The sequence below is a fragment of the Rhipicephalus sanguineus genome, chromosome 3 (genome assembly GCF_013339695.2).
Source record: "Rhipicephalus sanguineus isolate Rsan-2018 chromosome 3, BIME_Rsan_1.4, whole genome shotgun sequence".
NCBI classification, from domain to species: Eukaryota; Metazoa; Arthropoda; class Arachnida; order Ixodida; family Ixodidae; genus Rhipicephalus; species Rhipicephalus sanguineus.
Genome location: NC_051178.1, coordinates 89,647,398 through 89,670,186, shown reverse-complemented (window position 1 = coordinate 89,670,186; position 22,789 = coordinate 89,647,398). Strand labels below are relative to the sequence as shown.

At 46.9% G+C, this 22,789-nt stretch overlaps 1 protein-coding gene and 1 long non-coding RNA gene across 3 annotated transcripts in view; one reads left to right on the top strand and one right to left on the bottom strand.

The window, feature by feature from the left end:
• Positions 1-22,789, bottom strand: part of LOC119385670 (uncharacterized) — a 240,381-nt gene that overhangs the window by 210,346 nt on the left and 7,246 nt on the right. Inside the window, exon 3 of one of the 2 annotated variants that reach the window (XR_007415360.1) lies at positions 12,897-12,908. The exons of the other annotated variant lie outside the window; for it this stretch is intronic. The gene's annotated coding sequence lies outside the window, so the exon portion shown is untranslated. Of the gene's footprint in view, positions 1-12,896; positions 12,909-22,789 lie in introns of those variants that run through there. 2 annotated transcript variants of the gene reach the window in all.
• Positions 13,801-21,968, top strand: LOC119386828 (uncharacterized). Its single transcript, XR_007415361.1, has 3 exons — positions 13,801-13,874; positions 15,323-15,379; positions 21,813-21,968. It is a non-coding gene; the product is annotated as an uncharacterized LOC119386828 (long non-coding RNA).

The window sequence follows — 22,789 nt, the reverse complement described above, 5'->3', positions numbered from 1 at the left end:
CTTAAGTATTATATACTGAATAGTCACATAATTCTGCAATAGAAAAATAAACAAGGGAAAAAGATTCTTTTGCATGAACAAATTCCTAATAATCTGGATAATTGGCGTTCTAAGCACATTTTCGCTACACTTCTCACACAGCCATCTTGATGATATCAATAAGGACGATGCGTTTATAATTCTTCAATGCTGTTGCCTACTTGCATAATTATTTTACTACTACTACACTTTACCACTGATGTTTTATTCCCTGATCAGGGCGAGCAGGTGTCATATGATCACGGCAAAGACAAGGTAGGTTGACATTCTACGTCTGGTTCATGACGGCTAACTGATAATATTAGATTAACACAAATGACTCTGATACTTTGTAACCCAAACGGCCATATACAAAAGGTTCGGATGCCATCGGGCTCTGGGATACGAAAGGTCAGCAAATCAGTTTTTTCTGAGAGCTGTGGGTTCAACCTTCCTTCTTGTGAAAGTTAGATAAGCATAAAAGATGTCGCTGATATTTACTACCGGCCAATGTTTCTTGGCAATAAGGAGAAGGCTACATAGCCCGAGTGCTACGCTAATCATTGTAGTCCCATAATTATATCGGTGCTTTCTGTGTGCGAAATAAAACAGAATCCCTTCATTTTACAGCGAAAGCTGTCATGAGATCATTTCAACGGCCGTTTTTGGCGCCGTAGTTGTCCGCCGCCGCCGGTGTCCGTAACCACTATCACTCGAAATAAGAAAAAAAACGAAATAAGAAATATTTCTAGCATTGAATAGGGTTCGAACCTGGGCCCTCTACGTGGGAGCCCGGTGTCCTACCTCTGAGCCATGCCGGTGCCTGAAACTGCCTTGCGAAAAGACGCTATACAGGCTTCATGTCCGGAAGGAACTACATTTACATATGTAATTTAGTGTGGTAGAAGAGTGAAATAACAACCACGCATCACACAACGCGAATTCTATAACCAGGCGTCACACAATGCGAATTGCGCAACGAGTGGGCTGTTGGATGCTTCCAACCCGTTACAAAGGGTTCTGCAATAATTCTACATCGTCATCAGGCACAACACCAACAAAGTGCGCCTAATGCCTTACATGTTATTAGCGGGTACTACGGCTCCCCGTTGAATGACGAAAAATGGCATGGTGGCTGCTTCCCTACTTCACACAAAGTATGATGATTTATAGCGTAGTGTGTTCCTTGCAAGTGCACTTGCATTGGTTGCCAAGGAAGCCCATAAGCCCATCATCCATTTCCTCAGGGTCTCAATAAAGTTCTTCCTCCCACTCTCAGTGTCTCTTTCTTACGTCAGCCTATGTTATATTGCATGGTGGGAAAGTGAAATAGCGACCGGGCGTCACACAATGTGAATTACGTAACTGGTGAGTCGTTTAAAGCTTCCAACCCATTACAAAGGGTTGAGCCACAATTCTTCGTTGTCAACAGTCGTCATGTAAACAAAGTGCACATAATGCCTTACGGATGTGTAGCTGGAACCTCGCTTCTGCGCAGAATGACGAATAAGGCGTTGTAAGTGCTTCCCAACTTCACAAATATGGTGGTTTATGGCGTAGTGTGTACCTTGCTAGTGTACTTGTATTAGTAGCCCCAAGAGAGTTTACAACGGGCTTTAGAAATGCCGCTACCACTTCGATCTACCACTTCGATTTCGTCCGTGTAAAGCAAAAGAAGTATTGTGTGCGTGTTGCTCGCTGGTATCACATGTTGCAGATGCTCTCTGTACGCAGCACCATTGGCGTAGTCTCTGTACGTGGAAGGTATGCCGATCTTACACTTGGGTGTTGTCGGATGGGCTGCAGTGTCAGGGATTTGACAGATTGATGTGAGCAGTTTGGTCAAACGGACATAGTTGTACTTTGCCGTGCTGTCCAAAATCTGTTCCTCGGGAGGTATTAAGAGAAAATTTGCTTGCACATACTGCTCACGCTTGCACTTGTTCTCAATTTCACTGAAGAGGTTAGGCAGAAATGTGCAGCTCAGCAACTGCTGTAGTTCTGTCGTCGATGATTTTGCTGCATGTGCAACCTCTTTGCCATAGGCCTTCAGCACTAGCTGATTCGCCGTTTGTGATGTCAAACGCAGAACTCTTACGCCGGCTGAAAGAGTGACTTTTCTCTCCTCCTCTCTATCTTTCCTTCCCCCTTCCCCCTCCCCCAGTGCAGGGTAGCCTACCGGGCTCAGCCCTGGTTAACCTCCCCGCCTTTCTTTTATTCTTATTCTCTCTCTCTCTCTCTCCAACACCAGCTGCAATTTCAAGAACACCCTCTCAGCTGCTGCATGTGGCAAGCTGTGCTCTTTAGTAACGAAGAAGTTGCAAAGGGTTGATTTTGCTTGGCCCGAAAGCTGCTGAACTCGTCATGTTGGGCGGCTGTCTGTTGGGATGACCAAACATTCGCTGAAAGTATTCTGTTGTGAGGGTGGCCACCACCCCAGTCTGCTGCGTCCACCTGGTTCGCTTCATGTGGAATGGGGCTCGTCATCGAGAAGTTCTGACTCCGCTCTGTCTGCTTCCTCGGTGCGCCTATGTCCTAAAGTACTGCCAGATTCTTCGGGCGGATCTTTGTGGCAACGATAGAGATGTGATCTGTATGAAGCAAAATTTGAATAAGAGTTCGCACAGCCTCCGATGCCGCAGAAAACACTGAAGTTCGCCTCTGCACTATGGACTAACCATATGTGCGAGATTAGGCACCACGGGGAGTACTTCACGTCCATCGTTGTGACACTCTGTCTTTTTATTTAGCGGCCGTGGTTGTGGTCAAAAACCGCCAGTCCGCGACGAACGAATGCAAACGCGCAGCGTCGATTGCCGGAAACCCGCACTGCCTGAAGGCGCGGTCCCTCTGCACGACGTCGAGAGCCCGATGCGCTAGTGCGTCCAACGTCAGCTCAAGCCAACCAAGCTGCTTGCCCGATGCAAAAACGCGTCGACACTGTGCCGCGTCTCTCGGTAAAGGAAAAAAAAAAACAAGCAATAACGTTGTTCCAACTCCGTTCCGTCTTCGGCAGGATGTCACCTGTGTAGCTCAGAAGGTAACCCTTCTTGCCTACCGCCATTAAACGAGAAGACGCTCGCAGAGTTTTACTGCCGCCATGGCGTGATGCCTCAGCGTTGCCATAGAAACGCACACTGCGTTTTTGCAAGGGGCCAAACTGCAAGGCAAGCTACTCCGGCGCCTTGTCAAAGCCAAGACATCATTTGCGGACACGAGCGCATGCCGCCAGATTTTGTGTTGGTGTTCTGTGAGTGTGCGAATTCACCTTGGCTCGCCACCATGACATCCAATTGTATTGTGACCTTTAGAGAAAGGAACTTTCTTTTGCCTTTCGACGGTGCACTGACACGGCGCGAACTGATTGATCGCGTAGGAGCACGAGTTCTTCCGAGGTGTTGACATTGCCATCCTCGTCGTTACGATAAGTGTGTAAATTTGCCTACTTGGTAGATCCGTGATAAGCCATATAGCGGGCGCAGGCTTTACTTATATTTTTTATGTTTCTTATTGCATCCACATGTAAATATGTGTAGTTCAGTTATGTCTCACAGTTTTGCCTACTACGCGAAGTGTGGAGGGCGCAGTGATGAGTATTGAAAACACACATGGGAGCACGCCGATGCACACCAAGACAGGTGTATGGAGCACTTTTCGCTTATTAATGCATCGTGATTTTCAGTCGTGAGGTGCTATTAAATAATACTTCGGTAAAGCTATGTGGTGCTGGCGTTGCAGTGTCTTTTCGGTCACTGACGTCTTAAATTTACAGGTCTAGTGTTCAGCACGTGGCCCGTTGAGATCTTGTATTTCGACGCAGCAAGCAATGCGACGTTCGTCGAAAAATGATACGACATTCTTGTCTGTTATGTCTGAATATTATGTTGTGAGGACAAAACAAAAATAAAACTCACAGAGAACAGTCAGGTTCGGTGAGTGCTTTCCCTTGATATTAATAGTTATTCTTGCTTATTTCAAGTTATGGTAGAAGAACGTCATGCAGCAGCAAAAAGTAACCAAGTTGTGCCTTCAGTTTAATCAGTGGCAATATTAGCTGATATTTGTTCATATGTTGTACTTGAAGCAGCTTGTTGGGCAAGTTGGAGTATGAACTTTGATGCATTTCCAGCGCTTAGGTGAAATAAGAAAGAAAGCGTGCAGACAGGGAAAGAAAAAGGCACAGTAAAAACGCTGGTCCTCAACTAAGTTTATTGCATGGAAGAGGCGGCTTTTTGTATGGTCAACATGCACCAACAGAGGCCGTAACAGGAAATGTGGCACGTGCATGTTGCCACTCAACAGCAATTCACAGTACACATGTTTTGAGAATGATAATCTGCCTCTTTTTGCAACAGAACTTTAGAGAAGGTGCTTACACAATTCTGATTTTCTTTTTTAATTCAAAAGGACTCATTAACAAGATGGCACTTCTCATCCTTATACTTGCCGAGAATACGTGTGCTGTGAACATTTGGTGCCCATTGGCATCTTTCGCAATGGTCAGCAGCATTTTCGGCCAAAACTAATCAGGAAGATCTTCCACTTCGGACAATAGTCACAGAAATAGAATCTTGGCAAGGCGCGTTTTGGGAGTTTCAGTTGAATCAGTTGTCTTTGCTACACGCGGATGATCCTTGCTTTGTGCAGAATCGTAATGATGTCATAGAATTATTTGCACACGCTGATCTTACTGAGCCGTTATCTGCATTTTCAGTTGACCTAATTGACCTTTTTTATTCTAATGCAAAACCTGACTTGCTCGGAGCTGTGCGAACTGCCATCAAAGAGCAGGACCCGATATGTTTTTAACTCGCCTTTTATCTATTGACAGCTTCTTCGAAGTGATTAGTTTTGATCTTTGCTCTGCTTCTATCCCTTTTAACAGAGAATCCTTTCTTCAAAAAGACGGAGTTTGCATTGGTTTCTGTGCGCGCTGCTCTAATGTCATTCGTTTTTATCCCAATGTTACAAGCGCACAGAAACCCTACTTGATCATTCAAAGGTAGTACATATTTTTAGATATGCCGATGACTACCTCTTGGTTTGCATTTAGAGGGATCCAGAGGGTCCTATTACTATTTTTAGCAGTATTCTTGATGTGTTTCATCGATCTGCTCCAGGCCTTAGCTTTACCCACGAGATGCCTGTCGATGATTGCCTGCAGTTCCGTCACCTCAGTGTTTCCCTTGCGAAACGTGTGTGCTGGAAGTATCAGCCTCCGTCAGAAAAACAGGGTTTTCGACTAACATTCGGCACAATCAGAGGTGGTTAAGCGTGGCATTGCTACTTGCTGCTTGCGCGCCGCCCTGAAAAAGTCATGCAAACACCAGCTGGCTGTGACCTTGCAAGCGCAGGTGCGACGCTTGAGTGTGGCAGGTTCTCTGCAGCAGATCATCTTTTCTGTGCTGGAGGGCCTCCTTAAGTCATAGCGGCGTACGGAAGAGGTGTCTGGACTAAACTGGATAAACGACCGGTTGTAGTGCCTTGCGTACACCGCCTCAAAAAGACGGTCTCTTTTTGGCACCGGATAAGCCGTCCCACATCGCCCGGTTGTGAGCAACAGCGAGTGTAGAGGCCCTGCGTGCAGAAAAAAGCACGCCTCCCAATTCCTCAAGTGCGATACAGGAGTCGTTTACTCCATTCCCCTGTGATGTGGCAAATGCTAGATTGGCCAAACAGGTAGTTGCACTAGCAGATTGAGGTGCACTAACAGATTAAGGGAGCACCGTGAGCTCGTAGGGGAATAGTGGGAGGAGGTCGTTTAGCTGACCATTGTAAAAATGGTGATGCACACCAAATTTGTGAGGTCTTTTGTATTAAAAAGGAAATCAGAACTGTGTAAGCACCGTCTCTATCCTGCTGTCACAAAAAGAAGCAGATTACCTTCCTCGCAACATGTGTACTGTGAATCGCTGTTCAGTGGCAGCATACATGCGTGACATTCCTGTTACGGCGTCTGTCGGCGTTTGCTGACTGTAAGACAACCCACCCCTTCTGTTCACTCAACTTGGCTGAAGACCAGCGTACTCACTGTTCGTGTTTCTTTACGTGTCTGTACGCTTTTTATCCTATTTCAGCTAAGCGCTGCAAAAGCATCAGAGTTGAACTGTTGGTTATAATCTGCATTTATTGTTAATATGATCTTTTCTTCTTTTTTGTTTGTTTTACCTCACAATCTAGCATTGCAGATGTGCTCGAAAGGGACGTGCCACAAGAACCGCAACGGGCTCATATAGCTGCTCCATACAGCCTGCCAGCTTTGCCACAGGACATTCAAGCCAGCATAGGGCGCCACCAGGCTGGTAGCAATTTTAAAGCACGCAACAGAGTTGTGCACTGGCTATATCGTGATCTTTCTTTGTACACCGTGTGAGTTGTTTAAATTCGGTTGCAACCTTGCATGGTCATGTGCCATTTTGTAATTTAATAAGATGCGTTCATAAGCCGACAAAAGAACTTCCTCACCATGTGCTGCCTTACTTGTGTGTCTTAATTGTGCTAGGTACCCTCGAAAGTTGCACACGGAAGCTGCACAAGCTCTGGTTGCCAGTTAGCCTAACCTGGCTGATTCTTCTGGTAACGGCTATGTAAGCAGGCAGCTGGAGGTTAAGCTAACCTTGTAGGGACAGCACAATTGGTTTACTGGGTAGCCTAGGTTTCCGGGTGTATTAATAATTAGGGCACAGTGAGGATTTGAGCTAGTTGGTACATACTTGAAAGGGGAAGTGAGGAAAGACGAACGATCATAGGAACGAACAGCAACATATACTTGGAAAAACCTGCAAAGGAGCAAGCAAGCATGAAAAAATATTAGAAGTCGAGATTACATGTCACCAAATGTTGTGGGTGTTAAGATCAGTAATTCAGTCCAATAAAGTGTCACGGACAGAGAACTGACACATGGCGCATTGTTCTTTGAGATAGGCCACGGCTTCAAAAATCTCGCATCCACGAGCGTCCCTGTAGTGCCTGGGGACAATTCACTGCGAAAAATCAGGCCCACGAGCATGGCACACATCATGGTCATCACAATGCAAGGCCAAGTTGCTGCAAGTTCCAGAGCAAAGACTGCAGGCGTGCTCTCACAAGCAGTCATTTAGGCAGCGCCCAGTCTTGCTGATGTAGCAATGGCGTTGCCTAAATGACCGTTTGTAAGAGCACGCCTGCAGTCATTGCTCTGAGCTGGTGGCAAATTAACCTTTCATTGTGAGGGCCATGATGTGTGCCGTGCTCGTGGGCCTGAGTGTTCCCTGCGTGTGATCCGCAGGGACAACAGGGACGCACGTGGACGTGAGGTGTTTCAGGCTGTGATGGCCGAGTCGTTCATGGCACAGTGCATGCTCCTGGCATAATTGGCTCCTTTATAAAATGAAAAATAGAAACAATTTTCTTCAGACTGTCCGGACAGTCTTCTCGCCCATTTCAATTTATTTGCATTTATATGCCAATTACTACTGTACAATTAAAAGTCTACAAATAATGTCCGCTATACCTTCCTTGGCTTCATTATCTGTTGTTCTTCAGTAAAGGTGTCGTGACACAAACATTCGAACACAATTTTACTGTTGCATAACACTAATGGGTATATATATGTCCCGTCAGTACAATATCAGCCAGAAGTACATCCTAAAGAGGATTTTCGTTTATTTTAGAAGTTCGTGAATGTTCCGAATCGGAAATACAACCAAAAAGCGATGATGTCATCGAGTGGGGCCGTTTTGCAAACAACCTACATTACAGTTGTAGCTGGGTTGCCGGAGGCGTGTACGAGACGGACAACGGTGGTGGCGACACCTGATGATGCATAGCCTAACCAGAAACCTCCAAAATATTATTGCAGCGACATATCCGCTTACTTACTCTGTGTAAAGCATTAGCAGTGAGATAATTAGCAACTCACATTATTCTCATTGTTTTTTTGATACAAGAACAGCAACGCGACGGAGAAAACACGAAAAAAAAGTTCTTGTAGTTGGACAAAACGCCACAAGATGACGCTGCCGGCTCTGCTGTTGCTGTTACTGCTGCAGCCGCCAACAGCTCCGGTAGCCAGGTATCCGCAAACGTTAGGAGGTCTACAGACAAAGTGAAGCTCTCTCCTGTCGGAATCGTATTGCGTAGTGGTCTGGTAACTGCTTCGGCATTCCGACGTGCGTACGTGGGATTGGTATGCCTTGAGAACGTAGCGTCGCCAAATCTTACACAAGTTAGCAAAGCGTACATCAAGTCACTTGCATGTTACACATAAACACTGTTGAAGAGCGCCAGTGTTGTGATTTCACTGCTTTCTTCGTCCCGTATCAACCTGCTACTTTACAAATTATCCAAGCGAAAATGTTTCAGCACGTGTAATGCTGCGGCTGCTCCAGGCCTCACGAAAAATGTTGCCTCATTTCGACGACGACGACAAAACGAAATTGCAGCCACCTGCGAGACTATCGACGTGAATCGAGCTTTTCGGATTGGTTTTTACGCTCCTCCCAGCTATTTCGTCCATCGCCGCACTAGATAGGCAACATTGTTTGACGATTGAGGAAACAAGCACTCTAAACACTGAACACAGCAGACGAGAGGGCAGCACTGACAACATGGCAGAAGCCGGCCAGTGACAACACTGGCTCTTGGGATAACTTGATAGTATTTGTTAACGAGTAGACCGGCTACGTCACGGGGCTACCGAGCGCTCTTCGACATCGAAACTGCCTCCGGTCGTAACCTACTAGCATGTAAATAAACATTCGTCTCGCGCTGGGCCACATGAGTTTCGTTGCCGCTATTATCAAGTCAATAGCCATTGATTAAGAGCAAAAAACAGAGGTTCACAAATTTTCTGTCACCACTCATTTAAGGTTGTGCCTAACAAAGAAAAACAAGCCCCTAAGTTCTCTTCTTCATTCATTCATGTCAGTATGAGTTTTATTACTGTTTTCATGCTATTAGAAAAGGTGCAGCAGTAGAATGTGCAGCAGTACCAATAGTTTCTCATGAGAGATGATTATTTCAGTGAATCTTTATATAGCTTGTTATCAGCGTCATCATTCTTACGCATATATTGCACTGTACTTGGATGGCTGTTGTCACTGAAAGTAGCTACACATGCATTGTGTATGATCCTTTATACGCAAGACCCTTGGCGGGAAGCCCTCAGATTTAGAGCTAAGTATGAGCGGCGCTAAATTAGAGTACAACATGATGGCGCGGCGATTTCACCACCACCAAAAAAAGCAAGCAAGGAAGTTGCTGAGGAATGAGGACATGAACGGAATTGTCCCACAGCGTGTTGCAAGCCCCTCTGTGGTATGCATTTGAATTTCGTTTGTGCTTTATGCTTCGGGCATTATGGTGTCAAGTGTGAAATGAGTGAATTTTGCCTACAGGCTGCTCCGCCAGCTGACACTGAGGATGAAGAAAGTATTCTTGGCCACACAGAGGCTCTCAGAAAAGAAGTTCGCAAAGCTCGGCCAGACCTTGCCTATGTTGCAGACTGCATGCGGCGGACACTGACCAGCCGGAGGAGTTTGATTGGAGCTGAAAATTTATCAGTGGCAACAATACTGGAAAAATACCCGGCAATGTCTATCAGCTCATTCGTAAGTTCTAGTAAACAGTAAGCCGTCAGTGCAAAGCGAGGAGATATTGAAAAGAATTCTTTTTTTTTATTTCTTTTCTTTTCTTTTTCATTGTGTTTTCCTTTCTTCACTTTCAGTGGCTGTACACTGCATTCCGTCTCAAGTGAAGCGAAATGTAAAATTGCATTTGGGCTCCGTGATGACAGTGCGTGTTAGAGACCCCAAGCTGTTCTGTATTAACCCAGAGTGGTCCTCTACAGTCCCCCTCATAGCCCATGTGTCACTTCAGGGCATTACGGCTCAAAATTTACATCTCTTATGGTCACTCACTGCTTTCCTGTTTTGTTAATATTGATTCTAGATGCAGTCCTTTTTTCTTGCGCCCATGTTCTGATTGCAACATGAATATTTCATAACACTCTTGTGTCGCATCCATGCCGCATGCATTTGACTCGGTGTGCAGCCATCTCCAGTACGAAAGAGAACACGCTATCTTCATTGAAGAAATGGTTGCTTCAAGAGCACTTTCTTGTTTGTTCTAAATTATTGTTATTTGGGACGAATTAAGCTATTGAGATATTTTTAATATCACTGTAGAAATAACCACAGAGTGTGTTCATATGTTGAAATTGACTGTACCTACCTGTAGACCACAATTAGGATGGTAATAGCGGTGGTCTCAATGAGGAGAGCTTACAGTTGAAATTTATTTCGCTTTGCTTCAGTGGAGTCCTGGTTTGATGGCTCACACTGTTCGAATTTCAGAGTTCAACTTGTGGCGCTTTAGTATAGGGCTAGCAAACCGCACACTCCGATCTTTTTGTTACTCTACTTCTGCTTCACCGGAATGGTCGTTTATGTCTTGTACTGTTGGTGTAAGTGCATTAAGTCTGTACTACCTGCACTTGGGGGTGAGAGCCATACAGTTAATATACTGACTCTAGAGAAAAAGCTCCCCATAGGGCCCATGCATTGAAACCTATAACCGCATGGCTCCGCCATGATGGAACAAAACGAATGTTGCCAGACCCTGAAACGCTCGCTATATTTGACGTAGTAATCAGTTCTAATCTACCAACCTAACCCAGCTACGCGCTATTCAGAGAACATCAGCTGTCTTCTGATTCGTGAAGCCGTGTGTTAGTGTAGCGTTGTGTGTGAAGCCGGCCCTATTGATAACAATGAATATTTCCACGTGTTTGTGCATGGTTTTTACTAGGCACACTTTACCATTAATGCATAATGAATAAAGTTTCTCCGTTTGCTGGAACAATAAGGGTCACTCCACTGATTCGCGGCTCGAAGCAAAGTGCTTAGGCCGTGATAGCGCGTTGCTTCGACTTGCAATGACGAGAAACGCGTTCTTTTTCAGCTCATCGCTGCCGTACTTCAGCGCAGAGAGTCATAAAGCAGAAAAACGTCGATTGAAGCATGCAGCGGTGATTGTGAGTGTGGTGACACCCGAAAACTTCAATCAAAACTAAATATATACCTCACACGAAATTTTTACGCCGTTAAAAAGACGAAAAATTTGCGCCTAGTTGGTACGTAACTTTCAGGGCTTCTCTCATCTCTTCTTTGCCGTCCGTCCTGGTTTGCACTAAGTTTTCAGCTTCAAAGAAAAAAGGGCTGTCACATGAAGTCGAGTGGCACGTGGCAACAGAAAGCGCTAACAACGGGACACTATGACAACTACGAGATACACGACGTAAACGAAGTTTCAGGGGCTTTAACACGACGCGCAAACCAGCGCAATCGGCCGCCAGCACACTCTCGAGTGGTACTTGTTATGGTGGCGCCATCTAGTAAATCAGCCTGCAAACGCTCCTTTCCGCGCACATTAAATTGCATAAATAGCCATCGTATTCTTTCGTAAAAGTATTTAAAATAAACACAAAACAATATCCGCGCGTTTTTAATTGTGCAAATGCTTCTTGAGATGACTCAATCGAGATATTTTTATCAATAGCTTCCCGTGAAAAACTTTGCGGGTGGAGGTTAAGGCGACTCCTCCCCCTCGCCCTCCGCAACTCACACCTCTGATCAATAAATATTGAGCTGACATACGAACGTTACCGCGTTGAAGTATGTGTGAGTATACGTGAGTATAAACGTGAGCCGTCACAACGCTGATAGTGATGCTGAAGTTGAGTAGATAGGATCCTAGGTCGGAAAAAAATGTGGAGCTCACTCAGACTCACTCGTGCAATTTATTTTGCCCTTCGGATTCACTCGGACTCCGACTCACCAAAATTTTGGTCTACCGGACTCAGACTTACTCTAATTTTTCACAATAGAACTCACGCGGACTCTGATTCACTAAAACTTTACTCATCCTGACTCGCTCAGACTCAGACTAACGTCTCGATGTGAGCCTGAGTGAGTCGAGTCATGAGTGAGTTTGTCGACTTATGGCCCTTGTTGCCGAGCTGCAAGGTATTTGCATGCTTCACAGATCGGCGACACTCCATGCGGCTCGAGGAGGAAGCGCCATCTCGATTACCTGTGCTTCTGAGTGTGGTCATTGTTCTCGTCATTCTGTGGCGCCTAGTCACCATGATTAGTCGGTTTCAGTGGCGCGTCAATAACTGCACCGCAATTTCGAATCGGGCATCGAGCACTGTTTCGCCTTCTTTCAAGCGCCGCTTTGTCGCTGGGATAGAAAACAGCCACGATAAATAAGAGGTTAAGTGCTGTCATCGTGTCGCGAAGTGGCAGCCACAGCTTTAAAAAACACGCGCCAGCGGCAGCGACTTTTCAGCTTACCGCAGAAACGCAGCTTGACGCAATAATCTTGTTGAGCCATGTCGTAAGACGCCTTACGCCATGTATAGGCCGGGAAACACGTGAATTACATAAACCGGTAGCAAAACGGGACAGCATTTTTTACCACGTAGCAAGTACAGCCGGTGAACTGGTGCGCAGTGTACGAACTATTCATGAGACGAGGCTTTCATTTAGCAGGCTGACTGAAATATGACAGGCTGGCCATGCTGTCTCTGGCAAGCCTACTTCCACCAATAAAGCCTGGAATAGTGTGCATGAGAGACCTTAACCTTCCGGTTTATTTTCACCGGTGGGTGTTACCTTGTAGCGTTTTTTTGCATTTCGAGTGCGCCATACATGAAAATGAATGCAAGGCTAGGATTTGCGGACAGGTATTTATGAGGAAACATTCCTGATTACAACCAACCCTGTGCCCCATCCACTGGTGTATTTCAAGTTTTATGCGTTTCCTTAATCTGTTGTTTACACGAGCAGGACGCTTTCACCTAAGTAATATGGCTTTTTATGAGACGTCTCCGTTTCTCCTTTTTTGGCCTATCTGTTGCGAGTTTTCTCGCAAGGATCATTGAATCGTGCAGGCATGCAGTTTAAATTCTGAAAAGCCTCGAACATTTCTATGTGCTTTTTACCAAAGGTATGCTTGGAATGATTGTAGACACGATGTCTCAAACTGCGCGAGTTTGTCACATATCGCTGTCACTGCCTAGAGCTTCTACTTTGTTTAATTTGACTTCTTTCAAGCCATGAATCGTACTCCTCATTGCAACGATAAACGGCAGAGCGGAAATTGGCTCTATTAGGATATTTCGCTGGAATTACTTTAGTTCAAGCCACGAAACCTTTTTTTTTAAACATACGCGCTATCATCATGCCAGCTGTAAAAACAAATGAGACGACGCAATAAAGGAGGAGTCCATTTCATTAGGTATGCAATGAAGGAAATGTTCGTAAATAAAGCAAAGTACCTTCAGTTAAACACTAGAAGAGCGCCCTGTTTCAATGACGTTAACTTTTACTGCGATACTGTTTTCTTGATCACTTTAGTTTATTTCTAAAAATAATAAGAAAAATGAGCGTAAGCGTGACATCTTTCAGCTTATCTCGAAAGGTTAAAAGGTGCACCTAGTAGATAAGCTTTGAGTGACTCCATTAGTGCAGACGTGTCAAAAAATGCCCCCACGTGCTGGATGGGCAAGCCAGGGGCTGACGTCGATTTCGCGTAAAGGAGAATCCCCATTTGAACTGACAATAAAAGCCCGTATTCCGCAAATACCAATTGTGGTAAAACCACAAATAATATGAGTCAGAAACAGTGGCAGCTCGGAAAACACGAGGCAAGGTCAGACTTATTGTCTTCGTTATCAGCATTTATTTTGCGTTTCTCTGATAACAACTAGATACCGGACACCGCTGTCGATATATAAATGGCGCTTGCAAACCGAGACACAGCACAAGCCCGCGGCGTACATTCTACCGTCCGAATTGATAGTCTGCAGATTGGTGAGTATCGTTTATTGCTAAGGAAATTGCACTTCTGATCAACTTTTTCAATTTGCGGCGAAAAAGGCGCCTCATCAGTGTCTTCTGGTCAACATTTTTTATTGAAATCTGATGTGCTTACTTACAATAGACGAAAGGGAGGCATGCTGGGTAAAGCTGCTCGCCTGTAGCAGGTATGGCAAAGGGCGCTCATATATTTTAGCAGCGAAGCCCTTTAGCGAATGGTTTCTTGTATCTCGTATCACGAAACTATCATAAACACAAACGGGTATGTCCCACAGAAGTTGGTTAAATCCCACAACTCACCACTGGTGCACTAAAATTTAAGAAGAAAACTATCGTAATCAAAGAGGTCAAACTGTTATCGTCATAAACGGGTATGTGCCAAAGGAATTGGCTAAATGTCACTGCTCACCACTGATCTACTAAAAATGAAGAAGGCAACAGTTAAATCAACAAATGGCTGTGAAGCGACGGCAGCGAGCCGAAGACTCCGAGTACGTAAAATAAGAGAATACTAGGGAACGGGAAAGGCAACGGCGGCTGCGAGAAGACCCCAAAGTGATGGACGGCCTACGCCAACGACAACCTGCCCATAGATCTAGGAGAGCTGCGAGCACTTGAATTCAGCGCGAGGTTGTCTCTGGAGTTTGGACATCGGTGTCGTGTCTGTGACTGTCTGTAGTTTAAGGGGAACCTCTCTGCGCTGATAATAAACGGAGAAACAACCTAGCATCACCTAGCTAAAGCCTAGCAACGACCTAGAAGCAACCTCGAAATAACCTGCATCACCTAGCTAAGGGCTACAGCAACCTAGAAGCAACCAAATTAGCCTTCAGAAACGTCCAGTTTCGTTGTTGCAAGCCTTGCCCGGTTTGTGCAAGCTTCACCAATTTTTTTCTTGCATAATGGCTGCTCTAAATTTTAGCACTTCGCTTTTTTCTCAACTCGCCGTCCATTGACACCGATATCTCTGTAACGAAGTAACGAATTCACATATGACCTGCGCACTTCACTAATTTCAATCGGCTGCTACTTCTCTATTCGAGGACGTACGTTGGAACGCTGACCTATTATGCGTGATTGGCCAAAAATGTTTGCACAGCCAGTGGCATATGCCCAGTTGTACTTACCCGCTTACCTAATGTAATGACGTGGACGTGCACCCAGTGTGCGTGGTCCATTAGCATATCATTACCCGGTTTGAGAAGCCAGCATTACCACTAAAGATGTACTTTTAACATCTTTCAACCTATTTTTAGGCAGCTTATTATATTAAGCAGCATAATTATTGCCTACATAAAATAACGTACATGAAGCGTTTAATTATAGCAGTCACTTTTATACAAGTACGTCGTCCACTGTAATAAGATTAAGTTCTTCTATCTCGAACAGAGCTCCTTGCGAAGTGATTCCACAACTTGTCTGTCCCTTCACTTTTTGTGCAGGTACGATGAAGCAAATAATATTCACATTCTTCCTCATCGGATGCGTCGCTTTCTGTGGTGAGTTTCGTGCCTAACGTTTTCGTAATATGTAAAAATTAGGGAATGTAGTTTACCGATCTGTTCCTTCGGAAGTCTAATAGGTGTGAGCAACAGGGAATGCATTAGCTTTCACGGCGCATGCCAAATGCACTCATCACTGCAGCAGCCAGGCTGAGAATTGTTAGCCATTAATTTTCTTGCTTTTAGGTAAACGCAATTTCAGATGTATTCTCTCTACAATGAGATCCGGAACAAATAACCATATTTCTCCCAAATCCCTGATCTATAAACTTGTACTGTTCAGCAGCGTCAGAGTAATTTTACATCATAATTAGCTACACTTTTGTCGCTGAAAAAAACGCCTAAACAGAAAACTTGCTCTTAACTTTCAGCTATGCATGCTGCTTTAATTCCCACTAACACATGTAGCATATGTTTGTTTCTCCTGTTCCGATTCCATGGCACGCGTCTCTGTAGCGGCCACCCCTCGGGCAGACGACGGACGGCGACCACAGATAATAAAACTGATATTTAATGTTATAACCGTCCATAAAAAGGCGGTGCTGCCACGCGGTGCAACGCCAGTGGGAAAACAAAAGAGAAAAGAGAGAGGGAACACGAAGTGCTCCTCATAAGGTTGATAGACCGCACAGCGAAAACGAAGCTGCAGCTGCGATGGCCCCGATAAATGGTTCCAACACACTCCCCGCCTGGTATCACATGATACCACTCTATGTAAGCTATAACGAATACAGTGCATTAGTCCTCGTGCGCTATGAGAAGAACAGTCTCGGTCACTGGTCGCGAGAACGTCTTCACTACGCCACCGGTTGCAGTCTTCACTTCAACCTTTCGCACTTTCCCATCCGCACTGGGAAACGTTTTTACTACACGTGCCATAGGCCACTCATTGCGGTGGACGTTCTTTTCCATGAGAAGCACTAGGTCACCACACCTGCTGTTCCGCCTGGGTGACTGCCACTTTCGGCGACTCTGCAGCGTGCTCAAGAAGTCGCGCCGCGAACGGCTCCAGAAACAATCGGCGAGCCATTGGACTTGGCGCCACTGACGTCTGTGCAAATCCTTGCAGCCAGAGTGTTCGCGCCTGTTTTTTGGGTCAGGAGCATCGCAGGTGTGAGAAAGTCCCAGCACTCGGGGTCTGTGGAGACTGGAACGAGAGGCCTTGTATTTATGATCGCCGTAACTTCAGCCAGAAATGTAGTGAGTACTTCGTGGGTGAGACGGCCGGGAGAGTGTTCTGACAATATGGAGTCTAAGATGCGGCGGGCTATGCCGATCATTCTTTCCCACACTCCACCCATGTGCGAGGTGTGTGGAGGGTTAAATACCCAAGTGCAACCCAAGTTCGATAGAAACGTGTTGACTCTTTGAGAGTCTTGGCCACCCATGTTCAACTGCAGTTTTGAGCATGTTCCAACAAAATTTGTGCCACAGCCAGAGCGTAACTGCTTTGCCGGGCCCCTAATGGCAAAGAATCTTCTTAAGGCACTTATAAAACTTGTTTCCATCGATTCCATGATTTCTATGTGCACTGCTCGAACGCTCATGCACGTGAACAATACAGCCCAACGCTTGTTGTGCGCTTCACCGCCTCTAGTGCGACCTGCAGTCACCTGCCATGGTCCGAAAACATCGAGACCCACGTAAGTGAAAGGAGGCTCTGTAATGAGCCGCTCTGTGGGCAGTAGTGCCATTTTTTTTCTTGATTTCCCCGCAGCTTGCAGCACGTAACACATTTTTGAATATACGAGGAGATCCGTCGTTTAGCCCCAATGATCCAGAAGCCGGCTGCTCGTATAGCTCCCTCGTTGAGGTGTCCACCTTGGTGCTTCACTTCCTCGTGGTAGTGCCTTACAAGGAGCATGGCCACATGATGGTTTCCGGGGATGATAATGGGCTTAGACCCGTCTTGGCTCCACTGGGATCTGCTTAGGCGGCCACCAATCTTCAGCAGCCCATTGGGATCAACCCATGGATCGAGCTTCCGCAGTGGGCTCAATTTTGCGATGCGCTTCCCCTGATCTAAGCATTTTAATTCTTCGGAGAATGCCTCGCGCTGCACTGAACGGATAATGACTGCCTTTGCTCTAGTCACGTGTTCTGCAGATGGTCGCGTCAAACACAATGAACCATTGTCCCGAGCAGACCTGCCGCCATGGAAGTTGCTCGCTGCGCGTACGAGAACTGCTATCGCACGTGTCAAACTCGTCGAACTTGAGAAGCGCTCGGATCTACTGGCGTCAAGTCCTCGTATGCTCACAGTGGTTGCAAGGCTGGTTGCTTGAGGCCTCACGTCGGTATCGCGGTCAGGACCGACGAGATCAAACCTTCCCTGCAGGATCTCTAAACACCCCTCGTGGCGGCGTAGAAATTCTGGACCAGTTAGCCATCCTGATTCTTGAAGCTTCGACGCAGGCAAGAACCTTGTGCCAAGATCTGCAGGATTAATATTTGTCGGAACATAATGCCACTGATCTGGCCCACTCGATCGCCTAATCCGTTGCACTCGGTTGCTGATGTACACATTGCTGTCGCAAGGCTTTATGAAAGAAGGGCGACCGTTTACGAGTATGTTGGTTTTCAAGTTGTTCACGTAGTCGGATGTGCGTTGGCGGTCAATGCAGACATCGCCCACAATTACCCAGCCAAGGTCGAGTTTTTGGGCAAATGGTGAATCGGTCGGGCCATTTCGTTGCTGGCGGACTTTATGCACTCGCAAAATGTCTCTGCCGAGCAGAAGAAGAATTTGTGCATTTGGGTCAAGGCTGGGGATTTGTTCAGCTATAGCCTTGAGGTGAGCTTTATTCCGTGCTGCCTCGGGCGTAGGAATCTCACTCCTGTTGTTTGGTAGCTTGTTGCACTCTATGAGAATTGGGAGTGGTAACTTCTCCCCTCCATTGACACCCTCAACAAAGAAACCAGAAGCTCTTCTCCCCGAAGTCTCTTCAACTCCCGAGCACGTCTTTTGTGTGTAGGCGGTAGATTGACCATTTATCCCGAAGAGATCGAAGAATTCTGATCTAGCCAGGGATCTGTTGCTCTGATCATCTAGGATGGCATACATTCTCATTTTCGTTTGAGGCTCGCTTGTGTGGCTCACGTCTACTAAGCAGATCTTGGAGCAGGACCTGCCAGCACAGCCACGTCCACATACTTCTGTGCACGTTGAGGAAACCTTAGGTGACTGCAGTTCAGGGTTCGGCTCGTCGATTTTAGCACCTTGCTTGGAGTCGGAAGGCACGCTGGAAGGAGTCTTCTGGTGGAGTGCTGTAGCGTGCTTGCCACTGCCACAGTCCGCGCAAGTGACAACGACCTTACAGTCCTTCGCGAAATGGTCTGTAGCCGCGCAGCACTTGAAGCACAAGCCGAACTGCTTCAGAAGAGATTTGCGCTCATCCAGTGGTTTTTCCCTAAATGCTCGACACTTTTGCAAAGGATGCGGCTTCTTGTGCAAAGGACAATATTTGGGCGAGCTCATCATCTTGTGCGCCGCGGGAGATGTTTCTGAGCCGAGCTCCACATCGGTGACATGAACCGAAATGGGTGCCTTCCTGTTTCCTTCATGCTTCGGGACCGCACCGTTTGCAGAACTGAGCTTGGGTCAGTTCTGCAAAGCTTGGGTCGTTTCTCATTTTGGCCTGGCCGCAGACAAACTCAGCGAAGAAGGCGAACGGAGGAAAGGCTACGCCACGGTCTTGCTTGTACTTGGATCCCTTAGAAATCCACGCTTCCTGCAGACGAGGTGGCAGCTTTTCCACAATGGGCGATATCCCTCTGGCAGTATCTAAGTAGCTGAGCCTAGTTAGGTGATGATCAGCCTTTGCGCACCACAGTTCTAGCAGTAAGTCTCCCAGCTCCCGGAGCTTGTGCGTGTCCTTATACGAGAGCCTGGGAAAGCTTGCGACCCTTTTAAAAAGGGAATCCTCGATCACTTCTGGTCGGCCGTAACATTCCTCTAGCCTTTCCCAAACGAGGCGAAGACCAGCTTCTGGGTTGGCGACATGGGCCGAGGAGAGCCTTTTTGCGTAGCCCGATGATTCCACCCCGAGCCACTTCACTAGAAGATCAAGTTCTTCGTTTGCGTTTAAGTCGAGACTTCGAGTCATGCCTTGGAATGTTGACCTCCACGATCGGTAATTTTCAGGACGATCGTCAAATTGCACGAGCACCGAGCTGACGAGGTCTCGACGCACTAGATATTTCGCCATAGCGTCCATCCCGGGGGGTGGCAGTGACACCTTCTGGCGGCGGTGTAAGCCAGTGTGCGGCGGGCTTCCTCTGTCGTACCGACCATGTGGGTTCAAATGTCCAGTAGCGATATCGAAGCGCTCATGGCCGTGTTGCTCCGAGGGCGTTGGGGTCAAGCCGGATTGTGACGGTGTCAGGTTGAGCGCGCTGTCTGGTATGCGTCCAGCACGGACCTCGTGCACCTCTCCAACCGTTGGCAAATTAAGCCGCCGTCACTGCTCAGCGGTTTGCGGGTGGTAGCCGGCTTGCGCTGGACCTTGGTCAATCGCGAAGGCAAGCGTGCGTTGAGCGCTTTCTCCGGGTGCGCCAGTAGCAGCTGGGAGACCGCGATGCTCCCCGCCTTGCTGTTCCGGAGGTCTCGAGTGTGGCCCGGCTTGCACTGTAGCTTGTTGAAACACAAAGTCAAGCGTGCGTTGAGCGCGGTCTTCGGACCGTTGCGAAGCGGCCCGACAGATGTGATGCTCTTCGCTTCCTTGTGCAACAGCCTCCAGTACGTCAGCTTGCGCTTCCGCAGCCGCTGCCTCTCCCTCCAAACGTAACACCTCTAACTCAGCGTCCAGCTTTGCCTTTTCTAGTTTTACCGCTGCTTCCGTTTTTAGTGGCGAAGCTCCTTAAGGTGGCACCCGTTCGTCCCTCGTCGTAGTGCGTAACCAGTCTTACGCTTTGACCTCCAAGGTGGTGCCGGTGAGAGATTTCTCCTGTGCGTTGTGGAACAATAAAAAATTCGCAGCGTGCGCGTTAACTAAAAGCCGAATTCTTCTGTCTCTCATTCCCCATTAGCAGCCATTGCCATGTTCCAGTAGGAAATCTTAGTAGAGGTAGAAGTGTAAGTGTTAGCTAAAAGCCGACTTCTTCTGTCTCTCATTCCCATTAGCAGCCATTGTTTACCTCCAAGGTAGTGCCTGGTGAGATTTCTCCTGTGCGTGATTAAACAATAAAAATTTTGTTCAAAACGCCGTCGATTGATGAAATAAACCAACGAAAGACACCAGATGTTTTCTAAAAGCAAAACGAAAGAACGCCAGATGTTTCTAAAGCAAATCGAAAAGACGCCAGCTGCTTAACGAAAGACGCCAGATGTTTTCTAAAGCAATGGTTTTCTAAACAATGAAAATTCACAGCGTACATATAAAATTAAAGTGAGCTGCAAGTCGTCATAACTCATCGAACCTTTAGTATAAATGCGCCCGATCTCACGTCGGTGATGATGTACTGGGCAGAATTCACGGAAGATTCACGGTTTACCGATGAACCTCCGCAGCTTCGCCCACTCATCATCATTCACTCCGTGGATATGCTGTGATTTTGGTTCTCGAACGAGGTGCGAGCGGCGTCTTGCAAGGCGAAGTACACATGTCGAAGCTTCTCTTCGCTAGTCCACGCATTGAAAACGGCGACTTGGTCGTACGCTGTACGCTGATTGCGGCGAACTGGGCGTCGCCCGTCGATAATCTGACAAGCGGTCAAGCGCGTCGGCTTTTTTATCAACGCCGCCCGCGTACGCGCCGCCGCGGCTTCGGCTCTTGCTTTGGCAGCGAGCGTGCTGGCTGCGCTCGCACTTGAGCGCCCGGCGCGTAGAACGCGACGAGCGTCCCGAACGTGAGAGCGCCGTCTGCTCTTCTCCCGCATCGTGTTCGAAGAGGGAGCGGTCTGGGCTTACTTGAGACAAGCCGGGCTCAAATCCGATGGCTCCATTTCGACGACTCCGATGCGGGGCTTCCTGTGTCTGGAACGACGAGGGAGATGGCGAGGCTTAACGGCGTCCGTTTCTTCCTGGCGCAGAAGAGTTGGCGATGATCGCCTTTTTACTGTTCCGATTCTATGGCACGCGTCTCTGTAGCGGCCACTCCTCGGGCAGATGACGGACGGCGACAACAGATACTAAAACTGATATTTAATGTTATACCCTCCGTAAAAAGGCGGTGCTGCCACATGGTGCAACGCCTGTGGGAAAAGAAAAGAAAAAAGACAGAGGGAACACGAAGTACTCCGCACAAGGTTGACAGACCGCACAGCGAAAACGAAACTGCAGCTGCGATGGCCCCGATAAATGGTTCCAACACATCTCCACTGAAACGTCTTACTATACTTTAGGGTTGCGTTGAGACCATAAGTTACATCATCTCATCAAGTTGTATTGCTTAATGAATAATCACCACGAGTTGACTGCTATCCTTCACAGCTTCCTCTTCCGAGCCTGAAGAGGGCCAGCAGATATTAGACCTCGCAAATGACCAGTCGCGGAGCCTAGGCGTGGAAGCTATCCAAGTGGGCGAGGTGCTCCGTGCCATTTCCCAAAAGATCCGGGATGATCTGCAACAACCAGAGCAAGCAGAGCACGAGGTAAGCAGAGAGGCTAAGTATTAACAAAACACAATTTTTTATTCACTCAAGTTAGGCTTATCTAAATAATTTAAGAACAACAGACAACTAAGAAGGAATGTATGAATTATGGATGCTACTAATATGGGACGCATACTACTATTATGGGATGGATATTTCGTACAGTCAAATTAGAACAAGAAGACAGTAGCTCGTGCTGTCTTTGTCAATCAGGCCTCGACCTTCAGTATCAAAAAGATATGCGATGCTGCATGGCTCAACTTTTCTGACGTGCGTAACTGCCTCTACCATCCAGTGTAGTCAGCCATTATGCCTCCTTCATGCGCCACATTTCCTCAGTCTGTACAAGAACCTTAACGTCCGACAACTGCCTGGAATTAGGATGCCTGCGATTTGATATAGATGAATACTTTTGCTACCAGCCCCCTTACCGCTACTTATCCAAGATCTCTAAGAGCAATTCAGAGTTTGTGTGGTAACTCCTTGTGCCTCGCCGAGGTACCTTCTCCTTCAGGCAGGGTAATGTACTATTGTCACTCCATCTCCGCAGCATTTCTGTTGCAAGGAGGGTGTGAGGTTAGTTAAAATTGAATGCGACATGTTTTACTTATTTTCTTATGTGTCTTGCAGGGCGAAGAGTATTTCATTAAGAAACTCTGGAACAAGGCAAAGAACGCAGTGAAGCAAGTCGGCAAGGTCGTCGAGAAAACTGCGAAGGGCGTGATCACCTCGAAGGCAGCTGACATTGTGAAGAAGTTCCTACAAGACAAGCTCGGAGCATATGCCCTAGAAGACAACAAGACATACCAGGATTTC